Here is a 23,059-nt window from a genome sequence, read left to right on the forward strand (position 1 = left end):
TTTTGAAATAGCTGGGAGAGGATCTCTGGATGGGAGGAAGGTTTAAGCTTGGTAATGATGTTGAGGACTTCTGTTGACGTTCTGTGACTGGTCAAAAATGATGCCAAGAGGTATTATTTTTTTTCTGGGTGTTGATGGGATAGGGGTTGAGAGGAGGGACAACAAGAGGGGGATGCGATGCTCCAGTGGGAGGGGTGGGTAGGTAAGGTGAATTGGCGGGTGGGTCATGCGGGATAATGGGTCAAGGGGGGAAGTAAAGATAAAGGATTGATCATTCTAAGTGATTTTTTTCCGAAAAGAAGTTTGCAATTTCTTCGCATCTCTTGATAGTGACCAACAACTTAGGAGGGGCAGAGGCTATTTGATTTTTAACAATGTTAAATAGTTCCCTGGGTCTATTTTTGGCCCGGTCAAGTTGAGAGTGGAAGAAGGAGCCCTTTTCATTGGGAATGTGTTTTTTATAATTGGCCCTAGCAGCTCTGAGGAGTGAAAGATTAGGGGTGTAAGGATGTTGCCACCATATGTGTTCGTTCAACCTAAGAGAGCGTTTCTCATTGTTGAGACTCGTGTTGAACCAAGATTTTGAAGGATTGTTTTTTTGCAGTTTTAATTTAGCTGTGGCAACTTGGTCAAGGACCTCAATGAGGGATTGGTTAAAATGTTCGGTAAGGTCATTAGCATTTTGGGAGGGAGGAGCAAGCAGGAGTTGAGCTTTAACTTTGGTCTCCAGTTCACCCGGGGGAATAAGATGAAGATTTCTGGACAATTTCCTGTGTTTAATGGTTTTAGGGGGAGTGCGAGGCACTAAACTGCAGATCGATAAGAGAATAAGGTGGTGGTTAGACCAGTCTATGGGGACGATGCGAGAAAGTTAGGCCAGATCACTGCTAGCAATAATAGCGTCAAGAAGGGCCCCTTTAGTAAACTCGGCACTAAAGAGGCACGCAACACTCATGGATGTTGACACATTCCCAGATTTACCAGGAATGCAGCACACATAGAAGGAGGAAAACGCCTCCATTGATTATTTTTGTAAAGGAAGGTGTTCCTCCCTGCTCAAAATCAATCATTCCTACCAGGGCTGGTACCTGGAAGAATAGGAACATGCGAGGCCCCTCTAATTTGTATAAGATGTAATACGGGAAGTGACATCACAGGAAGGGATTTCAACTGACCATTTATTTTCTGGCATTGTTGAAAATGCTTTGCAAAAAGCTGTTAATCTATTGTGGATATCGGTAAAATGGCTAACAAGGAAAATAAAATCCCTAATAAAATAAGTACAAATATTTTAGACCTCTGTGGAAATAGAATACATTCATCAAATTGGATAGAAAAGCTAGGCCTAGATCTCTCTAAAACTGATATGTTTACTCTAATTAACTAATTTGTTTGAGATTAGTACGTAATTAAAAGTCCAACACAGATTGGCCAGAGCTATACAACTGGTCATGTGGTGGTGTGCCAACACTCTCGTTTTGCCAATGAAGTTGCACAATCAGGCATCTGGCTATCAGCAGTCATGGAGAAATCAACACAGAGGGATACATGCTGGTTTGGGTGAGTAACCTGCAAGTGCTGCAGCAGACAATAGGAAGGACAGATTGCAGAAGATAAGAGGGCAAGACGGCTTGGATGAAATATTTGGGTGGGTAATATGTTAGCAGACAGGTGCAGGTGCATCAAAGACTGAACCTCAGACCCACATAGAGTGTCTAACCACAGCAAATACTCTCAATTTGAGAGATACAATCAGCTGAAGTAACTTAACGGTATAAATGAGTGATGGCTAAAAAGGGACAACAATTTGTAGCCAAAAAATAAACTGCCAAAAGATGCACTGGGAGACAGTCACAGCACAGTCAAGTAGTAAACTAACGCAATAAAACAAGGGTGACTTAGTGTACCAGATTTGGAGCTATTTTGATCTATTAGGAAATTAAATCTAGCATCATGGAATGGGTAGGTTGGCATAGGTGGTGCTTGGCTTTAAAACTAAAGTTTTCATCCAAGTGATATGCAGTTTTAAAAATGTTAAGACATATGTACCTAATAACTAAGAAGACATTTGCCAAATTGTGACGGTCTAATGTCAATGTTGTTGGAATCATATTTCGCCTAAGAAGTTATAACCATATTGTTCCTGCCCCCAGGTAAATCGACTGGATCTTGATCAAAGTCCTAATTGCAAGACCATTTCCATCATTCACAAGAGACTTCTGTGACACTCCAGGCTACCTAACCAACCCTTTAGTCCTACAAACCTCCAATACATGATGTTCCTCCCTGAAGCTACTGGCCACCTCCTCAGATGGGCTCAATGACTGGCTGATCAGTCCATGTGTATTGATGTACTTTAAGGAATTGCCCCTTCCATCACTCCTTAGTCAGATGCAAGTAGCAGCCTATTTTTCCTGTACACTCCACCTTTTTCTCTCCTCCCATGCAAGGCCATTTTTAACTTTGCTGCTTATAAGCAGCAATTTTCAGAGGCCTTTTTGTCACTTTCTAAGGTTTGTGATAATTTGTTGTGGGAGGACGCTCACATCTTAATGCGTTTTCTCGGGATGGACCGTTGCAATTGTACACGTGGCAATGATCCAGCTGTTTTTAGGAGCATGGTCAGACTGACTGTATATCATCCTTTTGGGTGGGCCACCAGCAGCGCAGTCAGGGGAAATCAGGGTATACATAGTCATAAAAAATCATCTCACCAGCTGAAGCTGGCCATAGGACTATTGGATATCTGTCGATTCTCTGCCTTACCTATCCAAAACCAGCCCCCTTCTTTGTTCCTTGCAGCGTGTAGGTCTTACAGGGTGTCCTACTTTCTATGATCACTTTGCAGAACACTTTACATACACAGAGTCATCAGTAGATGTTTTCTGGAGATTGTGAGACTGTTAGTCAGACAACGCAATTTTGGGTGTCTCTTTGCACATCCACTTCATCTAAATCAGACCCTCTTACAGACATAAATAGGCTTGCTGGATAAAATGCCTACTAATGTGACATATTGTATTTGAGTTCCAATACCTTTACCAACCCCTGGAGTAAATCTTGACTACTCAATCTTGCCAGCTTCGGAAAGACAGTATTCCAAATCTAATAACTCTTATCGAAATTAAATGAAATAGTCATTTAGTTCTGCAACAGCAGTCGTAAACATCAGTTTCCACCATAGATACTTCCAGTTAACCATCTATTGCCCCTGATCCAAAGAAAGGGTCTCACAATATAATTCTGCCTTTTTCCTATTACATATCATTTTTGGGGCATTTTAAACACGTGCCCAATACAGATAGTGCAGTAGGAAAGCAAGTACAGAGGACGCCTAAGAAGATAGGCAATTCATTGGTGCAGGCAAACACAACCAATAGATGTGGCTGAGTGGTATAGTTTGACCACAAAACCAGGCGTTTACATATATAATCCTTGATTTACCACTATAATCAAATACACTAGAAATAGAGAACGCATTACAAGTGTAAAAATGACTGATCACGTGGTGTTATTTCCATGGGAAAGGCAGTGTCTTGGCCTTAACACCAGAATCGCTGTCACTCCAATTGTGGTCCAGGAGACATGGTTTGTAATCTTGCCTTCCCATGTGGTCAAACTCTGGGCTGTTTGGCATGCACTTTTTGATTTGATTTTTCTACTCCAATTTTGTGACAAGAATGGGCATCTTTTTAGCAATCTAAAAGTGTGTGGTGTAAAAACCAAATTTTGGCTGAATATTATTTTGGAGTTTCAAGAGTGCCTAATCTCATCATCTATTCAAAATTAAAATGTCATAGTCTAATAAAGTCAGAGCCTTTGGAAAAAGCATTACTGCATTGCAGTCTTGGATCTCCTCTTGTAAATTGTTTATTTAACGTTTTAGAGTTACAGAAAAATATGCAGGATGTCCCGCCAGTATTCATGATTTTATACAACCAACAACTATTGGACAAATGAGTTAACACAACTATATCCAAAAGGCAAGTAGAGCAAGAAGTACACTCAAATGTGCATCCAACCAGGCACAGATACTGTGAGCCATAAACAATAAACACAAGCTCTGAACAGTAAACAATGAATAATAAGTCATTCCCTCTCCAATTCTGCACCTTCCCTTTGGTTCAGTAGGAAAAGCACACGGCACCCCTCACAGTACCAATCCACTCATGTAGGGAGACCAGACCTTAATTCCCACTTTCCTTGCTGTCTCCCCTATGGTCATATTGACTAAGGCTGTGGGAGACTCAGCCTCCACCACCAAGGAGGTTAGCCAGACGCTGCTTCTGACCTCTACTTTTTGACACATACAGCTTATTTGGACATCTCTAACAACCAGAGTATCTTATCTAGGGCCATTGGCCTCCTCCAAACCTTCAAGACTCAGTACTTCACAGTTGGCAAGCACTTCGCCCCCCACCTTTTTCTTTGTTTAGATGGTACCACACTCACCAACATATTATGAAGTAAAGCCATGTTATTGGATAGTGCTATTGTAATGTGGTCTGGTTCCACAGGCACAGTCCACACCTTATTCCAAATGCACACCAGCCTAGGGCAACTCCACAATATGTGGACTATATTGTAGCCAATGTCCAGCAAAGAGTGTGGGGCAACAGGCTTGGCTTGTGTAATTTAGTAGGGTTCCAATATAAATTATGAAGGACTTTAAAATATAAAGACGTCCTAGCAGGTCTCGATTAAAATCGGCATACGTAGAGAGAAGATTGTGCCATATTGAACATGGGATTTTGCTATGTTAGCAGAATCCAAGGGGGGAAACTAGCCTTTTCTGTTAAAAACGTTTTTTTATGTAAAGTTAGTATTTTAACCCTATAGCTAGATTAGAATAAATGGTGGATGGTTAGCCAATATGAAATAGAAATCTGTCTAAAAATGTATATTGCTAACTCCTGTGCCCAAAAATTGATGAAAGTTTAAACCGAACCATTGTACAATGTTTAAATTGTTTTTAATGTACAACAATCTCTTTTTTTAAGTTTTTAGAATATAAATAGTTATGGTTGTATTTCATTATACAGGTGACCCCACAAATTTGTTTAACAATTGCAGAGAGTCTTTACACTTTTCTTGAAAAAGATGGACTCATAAATTCATCCATCGAAACGCGTTGATGCCCAACTTTAGCACACAATCCGCCAACACAGACATGGCTTAGGAGAATTAATTACAAACCACTGAGTTCCATGCTACAGATATTGTTTTAGGACGGATGTGTACATTTTAAAGACATATTGTATTCGTCTGTTTTCTTTACTCTCTACCTCATATGTGTTGTATAATTATTTGTGAACGAACTGTGTTTCATTACCCATGAGATATTATGTATATTGATTATATGGTCACTTTTACTGGGTAGAATACTTTTTTATGATTAATAAATGAATGTGCATTTTTTTTATTTTTGTGTTTAGCGTTATTCCCAGTTTCATATGGTTCAATCTTCAGTTTGGTACATAAGTGAGTTGGAAGAGTGCATTACCTGTTTTATGTGGTACGCTGATTGTATGATGATGAGATTGTAAATAATCTACCCAAAGGGTTTAAATATGTTCTCACTGTCCTAGCAATGAGTCATCAGACGACATCAGTGAAGACCAGGCCTCTCAGGAATATTGATGCCTCACTGTGCACTACCAGCGCTGGCTGGAGTCTACAAGAGTCATCTGGAAGTACAGATAGTCTATGAGGAGTCCATAGATAACCTAATAACCCATGTGTCTAGGTTGGAAATGTTCGGGGAGTCAAGGGGAGTCTGGGGAGCCTTTGCCAGGGCACTCCCGAGTGAGTACAACATCCAAGTATGGTTCCATAACTGCAGTTTCTCTGTGCCATATTTGGCTCTCAGTCACAAGAAAGCTACATTATTATCCATGTAACATAGTTGATCAATAATGTGTATTCCTTTTTTTTCACAGTATATCCACATCACCGTCCTCCTGCCCATGAAAAAAAGAGAGTTTAAATGTTTCCATATCAGGTGTGGGTGCTTCCATACCAATAAACCATTCGGTCCTTTTGCCCTATCTAAGCATGGGCAGAAAATCCGTTCCGCTCGCGGATTTTGCGGATTTTCGGTAAATCCGCAATCCGCGAGATTTGCGAATTTCCCGCAAAATCCGCAAATTCGCACGCAGCGGATTTTTTTTGCGGCGCGCGGCGTTGGCGATCGTTTGCCGGGTTGTTTTTCTCAATAGTTTGCGAGTGCTGCGCCATTTTGGATCTTGCTGTGTGATCCCGCGGGATTTGGCGAGCGCGATTACGTCATTGCGGCTTGCGAGCGAGAGTTTGTCAACGCGAGTACAGCGAGATCACGTCTCGCGGTACTTCGCAATTGCGAGATTTGAGATGCGGCGAGCAGCAAGAATCTCGCACAAACGAAAATATAAAATTTGCAATTCTGCACAAGAAATCCACCAGCAAGCAGCATAAACCTTCTTGAAATGATGATTTTTATCTGAATAACTCCTTAGGTTGACATTTGCCTGCACTTTTTTAGCGAGGAGTCCATTTTGGGGAGGGGGGAGGGGGTGGGAGGAAGGAAGTGCCCCACAGTCTTCAACTTCCTGTTCCTGTCCAGCAGGCTCCTCCCAGTGCTTTGTCCATCTCCTGGTCACTTTTCATTTGGATCTGGAGCTGGAAGGAATACTTTTTGTGGATGCTGCTGGATATTTGGATTTGAGGCCTTTTTGACTTTCTTTGGATCATTGTTGGATTAGAAATTTTACAAGTAAGTTTGTTTGGGGCATTACAGTTGCTGCAACAAAAATTTTGGAATTTTCGATTTTTGGGCTGTTTTGGGGCCTTTTGCCCAGGGGTACTCTGTGGTGGGTGGACTGAGTCTTTCTGAGGGGTCTCTTTAATGTGAACATCATGGAGGGCATGGATGGCATGGGATTGTGCTGATTTTAGTGTGTTTTTCGATTTTTTTGGCTGCTGTTGGGGCCTTTTGCCCAGGGGTAGTGAGTGGTGCATGGACTGAGTCTTTCTGTGGGGTCTCTTTAATGTACACATCATGGAGGGCATGGATGGCATTGGATTGTGGTGATTTTTTAGTGATTTTCGTTTTTTGGGGCTGTACTTGTGGCCTTTTCACTAGGGGTATTTGAGTCTAGCATGGGCCTAGTCTTTCTGTGGGCTGTCTTGAACTTAAACATCATGGAGGGCATGGATGGAATGGGATTGTGCTGATTTTGCAGTGTTTTTCGATTTTTGGGGGTGTTCATGGGGAGGGACAGGCCATGTGGCTGGTGGCCATTTTGAGTGCAGCTACAGGCACTGGCCATGTGCTGGCAGGCAAGTGGCCATTTTGAATGCAGGCTTTGTTGTTAGGCCTGCAACCATTTTGCCTACTTTTCAACCTTTATTTATGCCCAGGGGTAGTGAGTCTTGCATGGGCCTAGTCTTTCTGTGGGTTGTCTTGAATTTAAACATCATGGAGGGCATGGATGGATTGGGATTGTGCTGATTTTGCAGTGTTTTTCGATTTTTGGGGGTGTTCATGGGGAGGGACAGGCCATGTGGCTGGTGGCCATTTTGAGTGCAGCTACAGGCACTGGCCATGTGCTGGCAGGCAAGTGGCCATTTTGAATGCAGGCTTTGTTGTTAGGCCTGCAACCATTTTGCCTACTTTTCAACCTTTATTTATGCCCAGGGGTAGTGAGTCTTGCATGGGCCTAGTCTTTCTGTGGGTTGTCTTGAACTTAAACATCATGGAGGGCATGGATGGAATGGGATTGTGCTGATTTTGCAGTGTTTTTCGATTTTTGGGGGTGTTCATGGGGAGGGACAGGCCATGTGGCTGGTGGCCATTTTGAGTGCAGCTACAGGCACTGGCCATGTGCTGGCAGGCAAGTGGCCATTTTGAATGCAGGCTTTGTTGTTAGGCCTCCAACCATTTTGCCTACTTTTCAACCTTTATTTATGCCCAGGGGTAGTGAGGCTTGCATGGGCCCAGTCTTTCTGTGGGTTGTCTTGAATTTAAACATCATGGAGGGCATGGATGGATTGGGATTGTGCTGATTTTGCAGTGTTTTTCGATTTTTGGGGGTGTTCATGGGGAGGGACAGGCCATGTGGCTGGTGGCCATTTTGAGTGCAGCTACAGGCACTGGCCATGTGCTGGCAGGCAAGTGGCCATTTTGAATGCAGGCTTTGTTGTTAGGCCTCCAACCATTTTGCCTTCTTTTCAACCTTTATTTTTGCCCAGGGGTAGTGAGTCTTGCATGGGCCTAGTCTTTCTGTGGCTTGTCTTGAACTTAAACATCATGGAGGGCATGGATGGAATGGGATTGTGCTGATTTTGCAGTGTTTTTCGATTTTTGGGGGTGTTCCTGGGGAGGGACAGGCCATGTGGCTGGTGGCCATTTTGAGTGCAGCTACAGGCACTGGCCATGTGCTGGCAGGCAAGTGGCCATTTTGAATGCAGGCTTTGTTGTTAGGCCTCCAACCATTTTGCCTACTTTTCAACCTTTATTTATGCCCAGGGGTAGTGAGTCTTGCATGGGCCTAGTCTTTCTGTGGGTTGTCTTGAACTTAAACATCATGGAGGGCATGGATGGAATGGGATTGTGCTGATTTTGCAGTGTTCTTCGATTTTTGGGAGTGTTCATGGGGAGGGACAGGCCATGTGGCTGGTGGCCATTTTGAGTGCAGCTACAGGCACTGGCCATGTGCTGGCAGGCAAGTGGCCATTTTGAAGGCAGGCTTTGTTGTTAGGCCTGCAACCATTTTGCCTACTTTTCAACCTTTATTTATGCCCAGGGGTAGTGAGTCTTGCATGGGCCTAGTCTTTCTGTGGGTTGTCTTGAATTTAAACATTATGGAGGGCATGGATGGATTGGGATTGTGCTGATTTTGCAGTGTTTTTCGATTTTTTGGTGCTGTATAACTGAACTGATGTTCCTCTGTCTTCCATTTTTTTTAGGTGCACAAGACTCAAGAGAACCACCAGTGCCAGGAAGAAGTCCTGCAGCGGTGTGTGTGTGCAGCATAACGTCACGCGACGTCACGTCTGGCCTCAGACAACTCTACAATTCGTGCAACTGCGGCCTGCTGTCTGACCTGCTCTGAAGAAGATGGCCCCAAAAAAAGGTCTCCGTAGCTCCTCTAGCAAGAAAGTTGCTAGTAAGGAGCAGAAGAAGCAAGTTACCAAGGAGGCTGGTGTGCCACCCGCCACGTTTTTTGGGAGAAAAAAAAAAGTACGCCTGCAGCAGCAGGATCTGCTGGGGACCAAGCTGGGAGCAGCACCCCTGCTCCATTGGGTTCAGTGCCTCCACCACCACGCCAACTTAAGTCAAAGCCCTTAAGTGCTTCAGAGGCAGTCAGTGTACTTCTCCAATCACCATCGACCAGTGATGTTGGCTCATCGCAAGAAAGTAGCAGCAATGTCCCTGAATCAACACAGGTTGTTGTAACTCATCTGACAAGTGTTGAACAACCACAGCCGCAACAACAACACCATGTGCAAGTACACGCCCAAGTACATGTGGAAGGAGAGGCAGCAAAAGGAGATGCGCAAGCAAAGGTGCATGGAGGTTCACAAGTGCCCACAATAGTTGTTCCTCCCGAAGTAGGGGCACATCAGGAAATCGACAATGAAGCCGAGGTATCATTGGAAGCCACTCCTCCTGATGATCATTCATTGTCTTCCACATCCCTAGCAAGGAAAAGATCAAGGGGGGTGTCTACATCTTCTTCAAGCCCACCTCGTTCTGATGCAAGTGATCTGTCTTGGGAACCACAACTGCGGTCTGACAGTGAGGCACACCATGATCTGACACAGGTACCTAAGCGTAAAAGGAAGGTCGTCCAAAAACTCATACCTATGGAGTGTGATGAGGCTCAACAAGAAGTGACAGATACTGCTGGTGATGAAGCCTCTCACGATGATGACGAGCCAGTCATCACAAAGGTCACTGCAGCCCCACCGGGCATGCAGCAAAGAGACATTTTGACCCTATCCCGAGAAGCTGCTGAGCGTGATGATGATGTCGGCGAGGAGGCAATGGAAATGGAATCATTAGATTTGGAGTGAAGTAGTACACCAAAACCTACCGCTTCCATATTTCTTCCTCGCAAGAAGGTACCCACCTCGTCCTCGACCTCAATTTGTGGTGGTGAAAGTGCAAAACGTACTGAAGTTCGGCAATCCACATCCTCCACTTCATCCGGCATTAGCAGCAGGACCACCACCACCAGTATCGCCGCCTCCTCCGGCCCCCAAAGACATTTCAAGTCTGCAGTTTGGGACTTCTTTAGTGTTTGCCCAAAAAATGAAACCGTAGCCATTTGTAGCATGTGTAAGCTTCGAGTTAGTCGTGGTAAGTTGGGTTCCAACTATGGTACCGGAGGCCAGAGAGGTCATCTTGAAAGAAAGCACGCTGTCAAATGGTTTGCGCACCTACAGGCGATCGAGGAAGCCGGAATTGCACGTAATGCTGTTTCATCTGATAATGACGAGGAGGAAGAAGACGATTCAAACACTTCACTTACACCCAGTACCCCTGTCAGCAGCACACCCCATGTGAGCCACACTAAGAGTGTGGGAGAGAGTGAGACATCAATGCGGAAAAGTTCATCAGCGAGCGCAACTGGGTCGAAGATATCATCATCATCCCGTAAATCCTTGGTCCAGGGCAACATTAAAAAGATGTTGTTTACAGAAGCGCAATATGAACGCAACCACCCAATGACGCACCTGTATAACACTAAGCTGGCTAAAATGCTAGCTCTGGACCTTCTCCCTTTTTCTTTTGTAGAAGGGGTTGGTTTTCTAGAATTAGTGGCAGCGCTCTGCCCTAAATGGAAGGTTCCTAGCCGGTTCTATTTTGCCCGAGTTGCGGTTCCAGCACTACATGAAGATGTTCTGAAGGAGATTGGGGCAGCTTTGCAGAAGAGTGCTGTTCACACTATACATCTGACAACAGACATGTGGACCAGTGGCGCAGGCACTGATTACATGTGCATCACTGCACACTGGGTCTCTTTTTCAGGGGCTAAAGCAAAGCTAAACACAGGTGTTGACACGAACATTGTTTTTAAAGCTGCTCGGAAACATGCAACACTAGCCATGTTTGGTTTGGAGAAACGTCACACAGCAGAAAACATTTTGGATGTCTTTAACACAAAGGTCCTTAACTGGCTGTCCCCACTAAAACGCCGGGTTGGTTATGTTTCCACGGACAATGGCGCCAATATAGTTAAGGCCATGAGGGACGGTTACTATTTCAGAGTGCCGTGTTTGGCGCACTGTATAAACCTGGTTGTCCAAAAATTCTTGGCTAATAAAGCCAGTGCAGCGTACAGTGTATTGGACACCTGCCGAAAAATGTGCAAGCATTTCAGCCATTCTTTTAAGGCCCGGAAGCAGCTGAGGAGCCTGCTATATCAACGTAAAATGCCAGTGAAAGCACTCATCCAGGAGGTGGTAACACGTTGGAACTCAACCTTCTACATGCTTGAGCGTCTGTATGAGCAGTATACGGAACTCGATCAATATTTCCTTACAGAGGGTACAGAGGAGCTGAGGATGGGTGGGCCGCAATGGAACATAGTTCAAAGCCTGACACGCATGCTTCGTCCTTTTGAGTTCTTCACGCATGCAGTCAGCAAGGAGGACTCTAATTTGGGAAAAGCTATCCCATTGTTGTACATGCTAGAGGACCAACTGAAGGAGGTGTGTTCTGTGTTTGAAAAAGATGACAAAAACCAAGACTCTTTGCTTCTGGCTGAGCAATTATTAGAGCTCCTACAAGGTGATGAACGTCTTAAAAAGATCCACTCAGAACAGCATTACATTTGTGCTACTATTCTGGATCCACGCTACAAAAAGGCGCTGGCAGGCCAAGCATTCTTTCCTTTTGATGATGAACATGTTCCAAAGTACAAACGTTGGCTAGCCTTGTCAGCCAAGAGGTTTGAAACAGAACGGCTGGAAATTGAAGGAAATGGCAGTACATCAGCAGGCCATCCCCAGTCAAAACAATCCACTTCTGCACCTGTGGCTGTGGCACAAGTGGCCTCTCAGCCGTTAAAGACACCGGCAACCGGATCATCTGCACGAAACACAACAGAAACATTGGAGGCTGAAGAGGATTGGCTAGCTCTGCGTGGGTTTGGTTCTCAAAAGGTCAGAGGCACAGCAAGAGCTAAGCAAAGTGGAGGAACCTTGGATGAGGACCTTGAGTCGATGGTGAAGGACTATCTGAATGACTCAACAGAGGTCTATGTTAATTCTGACCCATTGGCGTATTGGCATGGGAAAAAAGAATTGTGGCCACAGCTCACCAACCTGGCTTTAAACTACTTGTCTTGCCCACTCGCAAGCGTGTCTTCTGAACGGGTTTTCAGTGCTGCTGGTGGCATTGTAACTCCCAAACGGAGCCGCCTCTTGCCCAAAAATGTGGAGAGGTTAACAATGATCAAGATGAATCAGCACCTCATACCACCAGATTTCAGAGTACGAGAGAGCGTGCTGGATGAAGAGGAGGTGGCCAGCAACATAGATGAGGGAATTTCTACTCTGTCAGGTGACACTGAGCTCACCCTGCCTGAATTCGCAGAGTATGATGACGAAGCCTTATTCTCATTCCTGGACCGTGATACCGAGCCCTGAAAATGAGACAACGAATCAATAACTTTCTTTTTCGTCCCTATTCACTTTTATTCCTGTGTGTCTGTCTTTCTTTGTTGTGCACAGTTAATATATTTCAAACTTTAATCAGATAATCACAAAATCAAGCCCATCAGCAGAACTGTCTTCGCTGGTTTGCTAATTGATTTGAAGTTGCCGCAGTCTGCATTCCTCAGGTTCACAAGTTCAGAAGAACATGCTCCTCTATCCTCCTCCTCCAGACTCCTATTTCCATCAAACCAGAGGGCTGGTTTACGCCCAATGAAGAAAGACTCAGCACTTGTGGGGGTGTTGTTGTACCTCTTTGCAGGTGAGTTGACGGCTCTGGGACCATTGTTGGGTAGCTCTAATACCGGATAAAAGTGGTTTGGACCAAATCCCAGGAAGACTTTTTTTGTGTTTTTGATGACTTGCTTGCCTTTTAGGTGCTCTTAGGGAAGGTTCCGTCTGTTTGTGGGTGAGTTTTGTGGTCTGGGAGCATTGCTGGGACACTCTAATCTTGATTGCATTTGCTTTTCAGGAAATCCGTCGTGGCAACCCCGACTTATGGCCTAGCTACGCAGCGCGTTTGGACCGAAGGCCGAGAAATATTGCAAGTATGAGATTTTGCTTTTGGCCTGTTTGGGGGTGTTATGCTTCTTGGCGGGTGGGTTGGCGGGTCTTGGGGCATTCCTGGGAAGGTCTAATACCGGGTAGAAGTGGTTGGGACAAAATCCAGGCCGATTTTTTTTTGGCTATTTCTGACATTTTGCTCAATGTAGCGTTTTCGGGTGCCTGTTTGGGGGGCTTCCTGGTGTTTGTGGGTGAGTTTCGTGGTCTGGGAGCACTGCTGGGACACTCTAATCTTGATTGCATTTGCTTTTCAGGAAATCCGTCGTGGCAACCCCGACTTATGGCCTAGCTACGCAGCGCGTTTGGACCGAAGGCCGAGAAATATTGCAAGTATGAGATTTTGCTTTTGGCCTGTTTGGGGGTGTTATGCTTCTTGGCGGGTGGGTAGGCGGGTCTTGGGGCATTCCTGGGAAGGTCTAATACCGGGTAGAAGTGGTTGGGACAAAATCCAGGCCGATTTTTTTTTGGCTATTTCTGACATTTTGCTCAATGTAGCGTTTTCGGGGGCCTGTTTGGGGGGCTTCCTGGTGTTTGTGGATGAGTTTCGTGGTCTGGGAGCACTGCTGGGACACTCTAATCTTGATTGCATTTGGTTTTCAGGAAATCCGTCGTGGCAACCCCGACTTATGGCCTAGCTACGCAGCGCGTTTGGACCGAAGGCCGAGAAATATTGCAAGTATGAGATTTTGCTTTTGGCCTGTTTGGGGGTGTTATGCTTCTTGGGGGGTGGGTTGGCGGGTCTTGGGGCATTCCTGGGAAGGTCTAATACCGGGTAGAAGTGGTTGGGACAAAATCCAGGCCGATTTTTTTTTTGGCTATTTCTGACATTTTGCTCAATGTAGCGTTTTCGGGGGCCTGTTTGGGGGGCTTCCTGGTGTTTGTGGGTGGGTTTCGGGGTCTGGGCGCACTGCTGGCTATATATACTTTACTTTGCAAGAGGTTTGAAGCAAATCCATGGTGGCAGAGGGGAGTTAGGGCCTAGCTGCAGAGCGCGCGCGGAGTGATTTGGGAAATTTGTGAAAAATTGACTAAGTCCCCATTTTTGTACTTTTGCTCTTTGGCGGTTTGGGGATCTTCTACTCGTTTTCTCCTGGGTTGACGGCTCTGGGGCCATTGCTGGGAAGCTCTAATACCGGATAAAAGTGTTTTGGACCAAATCCCAGGCGGAAATTTTTTTGTGTTTTTGATGACTTGCTTGCCTTTGAGGTGCTCTTAGGGGGGGTTCCGTCTGTTTGTGGGTGAGTTTCGTGGTCTGGGAGCACTGCTGGGACACTCTAATCTTGATTGCATTTGGTTTTCAGGAAATCCGTCGTGGCAACCCCGACTTATGGCCTAGCTACGCAGCGCGTTTGGACCGAAGGCCGAGAAATATTGCAAGTATGAGATTTTGCTTTTGGCCTGTTTGGGGGTGTTATGCTTCTTGGGGGGTGGGTTGGCGGGTCTTGGGGCATTCCTGGGAAGGTCTAATACCGGGTAGAAGTGGTTGGGACAAAATCCAGGCCGATTTTTTTTTTGGCTATTTCTGACATTTTGCTCAATGTAGCGTTTTCGGGGGCCTGTTTGGGGGGCTTCCTGGTGTTTGTGGGTGGGTTTCGGGGTCTGGGCGCACTGCTGGCTATATATACTTTACTTTGCAAGAGGTTTGAAGCAAATCCATGGTGGCAGAGGGGAGTTAGGGCCTAGCTGCAGAGCGCGCGCGGAGTGATTTGGGAAATTTGTGAAAAATTGACTAAGTCCCCATTTTTGTACTTTTGCTCTTTGGCTGTTTGGGGATCTTCTACTCGTTTTCTCCTGGGTTGACGGCTCTGGGGCCATTGCTGGGAAGCTCTAATACCGGATAAAAGTGTTTTGGACCAAATCCCAGGCGGAAATTTTTTTGTGTTTTTGATGACTTGCTTGCCTTTGAGGTGCTCTTAGGGGGGGTTCCGTCTGTTTGTGGGTGAGTTTCGTGGTTTGGGAGCACTGCTGGGACACTCTAATCTTGATTGCATTTGCTTTTCAGGAAATCCGTCGTGGCTACCCCGACTTATGGCCTAGCTACGCAGTGCGTTTGGACCGAAGGCCGAGAAATATTGCAAGTATGAGATTTTGCTTTTGGCCTGTTTGGGGGTGTTATGCTTCTTGGCGGGTGGGTTGGTGGGTCTTGGGGCATTCCTGGGAAGGTCTAATACCGGGTAGAAGTGGTTGGGACAAAATCCAGGCCGATTTTTTTTTTGGCTATTTCTGACATTTTGCTCAATGTAGCGTTTTCGGGGGCCTGTTTGGGGGGCTTCCTGGTGTTTGTGGGTGGGTTTCGGGGTCTGGGCGCACTGCTGGCTATATATACTTTACTTTGCAAGAGGTTTGAAGCAAATCCATGGTGGCAGAGGGAAGTTAGGGCCTAGCTGCAGAGCGCGCGCGGAGTGATTTGGGAAATTTGTGAAAAATTGACTAAGTCCCCATTTTTGTACTTTTGCTCTTTGGCTGTTTGGGGGTCTTCTACTTGTTTTCTCCTGGGTTGACGGCTCTGGGGCCATTGCTGGGAAGCTCTAATACCGGATAAAAGTGTTTTGGACCAAATCCCAGGCGGAAAACTTTTTTTGTTTTTGATGACTTGCTTGCCTTTGAGGTGCTCTTAGGGGGGGTTCCGTCTGTTTGTTTTGTGAGTTTCGTGGTCTTGGAGCACTGCTGGGTCTAATACCGGGTAGAAGTGGTTGGGACAAAATCCAGGCCGATTTTCTTTTGGCTATTTCTGACATTTTGCTCAATGTAGCGTTTTTGGGGGCCTGTTTGTGGGGCTTCCTGGTGTTTGTGGGCGAGTTTCGTGGTCTGGGAGCACTGCTGGGACACTCTAATCTTGATTGCATTTGCTTTTCAGGAAATCCGTCGTGGCAACCCCGACTTATGGCCTAGCTACGCAGCGCGTTTGGACCGAAGGCCGAGAAATATTGCAAGTATGAGATTATGCTTTTGGCCTGTTTGGGGGTGTTATGCTTCTTGGCGCGTGGGTTGGCGTGTCTTGGGGCATTCCTGGGAAGGTCTAATACCGGGTAGAAGTGGTTGGGACAAAATCCTCGCGGAAAAGCCCTTTGGCACTTTTTGTAACTTAGGGTTCGTTAGGGTTAGCCCTAGCAGCAGGATTGCATGTGTTTCGGGGTGTTCTAGATTTTTGCAACTGAGTTCTGGGGTCTTAGAGCGCTCGTGAGAATGTGTAATTTTGGTTGCAAGTCATTTGAAGAAAATCCATGGTGGGAAAGGGGGGATTTGGCATCGTTAAAGAAAGCCTTTGCCACTATTCTTAACTTAGGGTTCGTTAGGGTTAGCAGTATTTCTATTGCATGTGTTTGAGTGGGGGGGATTTCGAGTCTTGGAGCGATGCTGGCTATGGCTACTTTTGCTTGGTTGCTTGCAAGTGGTTTGAATGCAATCCACGGTGGGTAAGGGGTAATTAGGAAGGGGGTACTTCGGCCTACTTTTACTTTCAAAGTAAGTTTTGTCACCAGTTTTCTGCTAGGCCTCGTTTTTTGAGATTTGATTGGGGGTCTTCTACATTTTTGCGACTGGCTTTAGTAAGGGTCTGGGTGGGAGCACTGCTAGGAAGATCTAATTTTGTTCTAAAACACAGTTTACAGTACACCTAGCTTGAGGGGCAAGATCCGCTACATTAATTTGCCCATACTTATTTATCCTTCAAAAGGTGACTCAGAGTACGCACTTTCAAAAATATTGTACTGTCTACTAGGAAAATCAATTTGTGACTTTTTGCACTCCACAGCCTACATACCTTATATTTATTTATCAGTGGTGTTGTAATATTATATCACTTCCTGTTTTTCGTTGAATAATTACAGGCCGGGTTTCAGTCTCTGCAATGGGGAAAAAAGGATGGAGTCAGGCTTCACAGTAGCGAGCCACAATTCAGCATCAGGCAGGCAGTGGACAGGGTGTCTTCTGGTGACCAACATCGATGGACGAAGCGTCGGCTGCAATGGAGGAGTGCCGCTAATAGGAGGATTTTTTTTCTGCAGGCAACTTACTTACCACTTCCAACAGGACCACTACAACCACATAGATACAGTATCCCTTGCCTTTTTCTCTGACTGTGACTGCATTTCTTGGATCTCTCTCTGCTTCTAAATTGATCCCTTAACACATCACTTAGTCCACTCCACTATCACATCTGCACCACACATAGTCATTTGTAAGTGCTCCTACGTAATTCGCAAGTCGCAGCACGCCCCAGGCCGTAGAGGACTGGGATGGCCCCAATGATGAAGCATGTCACCAAGGGGCAACCCTGGTGAGTGAGGGGACACCTAGAAAAAAAGCAATTTCTCCTTTTCTATCTACTATACCTTCCAGACCAACCCCACTGAGTGTTGTTGTGAATGGATTTATAGTGACCAGCAAGGCTCTCGGGTATCTGGCTAAGTACAGAGACCTTATGTTGAATATCGTTATCAATAATTCCACACAGGCCCTGTACTGTCGCATTCTTTCTTCCACAGTTGTCGAATGTACTACTTACTTTTCACTGACATGCATGCAGTAGTGCATGCACTTTCAAAGATTGATGGATAGGTTTGTACCCAAAGAATTGTTTATGTTCAATTGTTTGTCTATGCTGTGCTTTTTTTTACAGGGTGTCTTCTGGTGACCAACATCGATGGACGAAGCGTCGGCTGCAATGGAGAAGTGCCGCTAATAGGAGGATTTTTTTTCTGCAGGCAACTTACTTACCACTTCCAACAGGACCACTACAACCACATAGATACAGTATCCCTTGCCTTTTTCTCTGACTGTGACTGCATTTCTTGGATCTCTCTCTGCTTCTAAATTGATCTCTTAACACATCACTTAGTCCACTCCACTATCACATCTGCACCACACATAGTCATTTGTAAGTGCTCCTACGTAATTCGCAAGTCGCAGCACGCCCCAGGCCGTAGAGGACTGGGATGGCCCCAATGATGAAGCATGTCACCAAGGGGCAACCCTGGTGAGTGAGGGGACACCTAGAAAAAAAGCAATTTCTCCTTTTCTATCTACTATACCTTCCAGACCAACCCCACTGAGTGTTGTTGTGAATGGATTTATAGTGACCAGCAAGGCTCTCGGGTATCTGGCTAAGTACAGAGACCTTATGTTGAATATCGTTATCAATAATTCCACACAGGCCCTGTACTGTCGCATTCTTTCTTCCACAGTTGTCGAATGTACTACTTACTTTTCACTGACATGCATGCAGTAGTGCATGCACTTTCAAAGATTGATGGATAGGTTTGTACCCAAAGAATTGTTTATGTTCAATTGTTTGTCTATGCTGTGCTTTTTTTTACAGGGTGTCTTCTGGTGACCAACATCGATGGACGAAGCGTCGGCTGCAATGGAGGAGTGCCGCTAATAGGAGGATTTTTTTTCTGCAGGCAACTTACTTACCACTTCCAACAGGACCACTACAACCACATAGATACAGTATCCCTTGCCTTTTTCTCTGACTGTGACTGCATTTCTTGGATCTCTCTCTGCTTCTAAATTGATCTCTTAACACATCACTTAGTCCACTCCACTATCACATCTGCACCACACATAGTCATTTGTAAGTGCTCCTACGTAATTCGCAAGTCGCAGCACGCCCCAGGCCGTAGAGGACTGGGATGGCCCCAATGATGAAGCATGTCACCAAGGGGCAACCCTGGTGAGTGAGGGGACACCTAGAAAAAAAGCAATTTCTCCTTTTCTATCTACTATACCTTCCAGACCAACCCCACTGAGTGTTGTTGTGAATGGATTTATAGTGACCAGCAAGGCTCTCGGGTATCTGGCTAAGTACAGAGACCTTATGTTGAATATCGTTATCAATAATTCCACACAGGCCCTGTACTGTCGCATTCTTTCTTCCACAGTTGTCGAATGTACTACTTACTTTTCACTGACATGCATGCAGTAGTGCATGCACTTTCAAAGATTGATGGATAGGTTTGTACCCAAAGAATTGTTTATGTTCAATTGTTTGTCTATGCTGTGCTTTTTTTTACAGGGTGTCTTCTGGTGACCAACATCGATGGACGAAGCGTCGGCTGCAATGGAGGAGTGCCGCTAATAGGAGGATTTTTTTTCTGCAGGCAACTTACTTACCACTTCCAACAGGACCACTACAACCACATAGATACAGTATCCCTTGCCTTTTTCTCTGACTGTGACTGCATTTCTTGGATCTCTCTCTGCTTCTAAATTGATCCCTTAACACATCACTTAGTCCACTCCACTATCACATCTGCACCACACATAGTCATTTGTAAGTGCTCCTACGTAATTCGCAAGTCGCAGCACGCCCCAGGCCGTAGAGGACTGGGATGGCCCCAATGATGAAGCATGTCACCAAGGGGCAACCCTGGTGAGTGAGGGGACACCTAGAAAAAAAGCAATTTCTCCTTTTCTATCTACTGTACCTTCCAGACCAACCCCATTGAGTGTTGTTGTGAATGGATTTATAGTGACCAGCAAGGCTCTTGGGTATCTGGCTACAGAGACCTTATGTTGAATATCGTTATCAATAATTCCACACAGGCCCTGTACTGTCGCATTCTTTCTTCCACAGTTGTCGAATGTACTACTTACTTTTCACTGACATGTATGCAGTAGTACAGGCACTTTCAAAGATTGATGGATAGGTTTGTACCCAAAGATTTGTTTATGTTCACAATTGTTTGTCTATGCTGTGCTATTTTTTCTTGTCTCCCAAAACCTTTCCCAAAAACCCCCGTACCCATCCATTTTTCAAACCCTAACCCTCTTCCCCCGGGCTGTGTGGTTTTGATTGATGTGTGACTAAATGACAGCAATAAATCCACACACTTGCTGGGGAGGATAAGGTGATAGCAACAGGCTGGTGAAGAAATCCGAGGATATATTCTTACTCTGCTTGACAAAGAACCATTGCTAATGTGAAAGAACTTCAACCGAATTAGTAGTTATACTTTACCATTTGTTAGGCTACAATGTGGCACTGTTCTACTGTACTTCTGTCACCTGCTATATTCTCAGTTGTACCGTTGAATTGCTCAGGAGGACAAACCAGATTTCATTTTCTTTTTTTTCATAGGCATGCAACTGCCACTGTGTCACACCACTAGTACCACCGCTATGAGGAAATTTTATCCGACCAAGATTGCCAACCATATTCGCTGTTTCCCGTGGAGCCAGCCCTGGGTCTAGCCCTACTTTCAAACACAAATTACAGGTAAGATAAGCGTTTGGTGGTTTGGGGGTATAATGGAGTATTAGTACGGGAGACGAGAGACTGAAGGTAGTACTACTAAAGTCCTAGGACTCTTGGATTCACTTCACTTAGTCTGTGAGAGGCACTTAGTGTTGAAAACATTTGGGCATTTACACTTAAAGGAAGAAAATGGAACTAAACTTTCAGGAAAACAAAGTCAACGTTAAACCCCCACCCACCAGGCAAGCAGTAAGAAACGGGTATGCTCAGATAAAGTTTGAAAAAGTATATTTATATCCCTAACAAAATAATCTCCCGCAAGACCCTCCCTAACCCCAACGATTGTCCTTCAAAAGTCCCCAAAAACCCAACTCCCAATTCCCACCCCCCAAAAGTCTCTAAAAAAGGGGCAAGGGACACTATGGGTGGATGCTGTCAACTTTTTGGGCCAGGGCATCATGCTCCTGGCGGAGCAAGGCGTGCTCTACGCGGAGCCCCTCCAACTGGTTGGAAAAGTGGTGGAGCTCCTGCTGGAGGCGGGACACCATCAGGGTACTGCGGCGCAGGCGTGCCTTCAATGCCTTGTAGGTGCAACGGCTGTGAGAGGAAGCTGTAGTTGTTGTCCTTGCTACTCGGTGGTGGCGTTTGGCTTTGGCAGCCCGGCTCAGTCTGGGTGGACCACTGTGCTGGGTGGCACTGGCAGCCCGTGGGGGAACGGAGGCCGATGCAGACGACGTAGTTGTTGTGGTCGACTGCACACTTTCTTCGTCCTCAAGGGCCACCAGCCGCCAATATTCGGCCACAGTGGCATCGATCCTCCGTTGCCGGGCCGCTCTAGCCAGCTCCTTCCTCCTTGTTCGTTTGGAAGGAGAACCTATATGAAGAAAGAAAGACATAGTCTGTAACCAATGCTCTTTAAGATTAACTCAATCATTCAGCAGAAATTTGTGTTGCACTACAACTAGCAACTTGCAAACGCATTACATAACTATTGAGGCCAGTATCTATCTAACCTCACACTTCTTCATCCTTGCTCTAACATTAGTGGGAGTTTAAGGAACAAATTCTACGAGCACTATGGACTTCCATTGGAGTCGACTATGAAAGTACACCAGTCTTATTCTTCTTCTTGTCTCTTGTTTTGGAAAATTGGTACGTTATCTTCTGCAAGCCGGCATAATGCCAGCGCAGTAAACTTGCACCCGAGAAAAAGAGACGCACGCCATGAGGAGTGACCTAGACTTGCGTTGCGTTACTGTACCCGTCCAGTACATGCAGGTGGTGAAGCTCTTACTTTTCTATTACGGGTGGCACTGACAATACTCTGTTACAACTCAAGGGCTACTGCTTAATCAATTTAACTTTCACCCTACAGTGGAAATGAGTACTAGAAATGGAAAATTGAAGAAGATAAATAATCTGATTATCTATCACTTCACATGGGATGTTTTTGCTTATATATGGGATGACTTTAGGTGCTTTGCTTTTTATTGAGTGACCAGTGATACATCCACACATGAATGACTGAGTACTACTAAACTTATTAAGAGAGGTAGGGAGTGGCCACCGTAATAACCGGAACTATGCAGTGCTTGCAATACAAACTACTGCTACTATTGATGGTAGTATTTGGACAAAATTAAAAGTTCTTTTCCTTGCCTTTCCTACACTGGAACGGACTTGCGGGTGCAGTGTTACATGCTCTTCAAAGTTACACTTAGTTCATCCACTGACCGTCTACTCTCTCTAGATCATGGGTACTCACAAACTTTCTCTCAGGGGCTACATTTACAGTGTAGTTTGGGGCCGAGGGCCGCACTGGTGGGGGCGGAGTCAGAGGGGGCAGGGCTAAAGCAAAACGATAACTTGTGACCATGAGGTTGCACACAGGTCCCTGCAGCAGATGCCCTCATCCACTGAGCCACCAGACCCAGCATTTACATACATCTCTCTCCCTCCTGCTCTCCCTCCTGCCCTCCCTCTCCATCTCTCTCTCCCTCCTGCCCTCCCTCTCCCTCCCCCTCTGTCATCTCACTGTGTGTGTGTCTGTGTCAGCCTTCAGCCCGGGTTGAGACCGCTTCCTCAACGCGCACACACAGACAACAACACCAAAGTACTTAACAGGTCTTTAAAAGACCGTTAACATATTATTGAGGCTTTGTTTGTTGTAGCGCCCCTGCTTCTCCACCCTGACAATCACTGCTTGCCCGGCCCCACAGAGCAGAGGCTTTGTTCTATTTCACCTCTTTGTGGCCTTGCATCTCCACTCTGCTCTGTGGGGGCCGGGGGAGCAGTGATTGTCAGAGTGGAGATGCAGGGGCGCTAACAGGTGAAATACAAAAAAGCCTCTGCTCTGTGGGGGCCGGGGGAGCAGTGATTGTCTGCAAGGTCTGCGCACAGCCAAGGAAGGCTTGCCGGGCCACCACCGGCCCGCGGGCCGCACTATGAGTACCCCTGCTCTAGATACACATATGCTATCTAAGAGTCAGATAGTAGCATGATCCAGGTATATGGACACATACAGTTTCTGTGTCACCCACCCAGGCTGTTGTCCTTCCACCCATCATTGCTTCATCATTCACCCAGCCATGC

The sequence above is a fragment of the Lissotriton vulgaris genome, chromosome 2_2 (assembly GCF_964263255.1).
Source record: "Lissotriton vulgaris chromosome 2_2, aLisVul1.2, whole genome shotgun sequence".
NCBI classification, from domain to species: Eukaryota; Metazoa; Chordata; class Amphibia; order Caudata; family Salamandridae; genus Lissotriton; species Lissotriton vulgaris.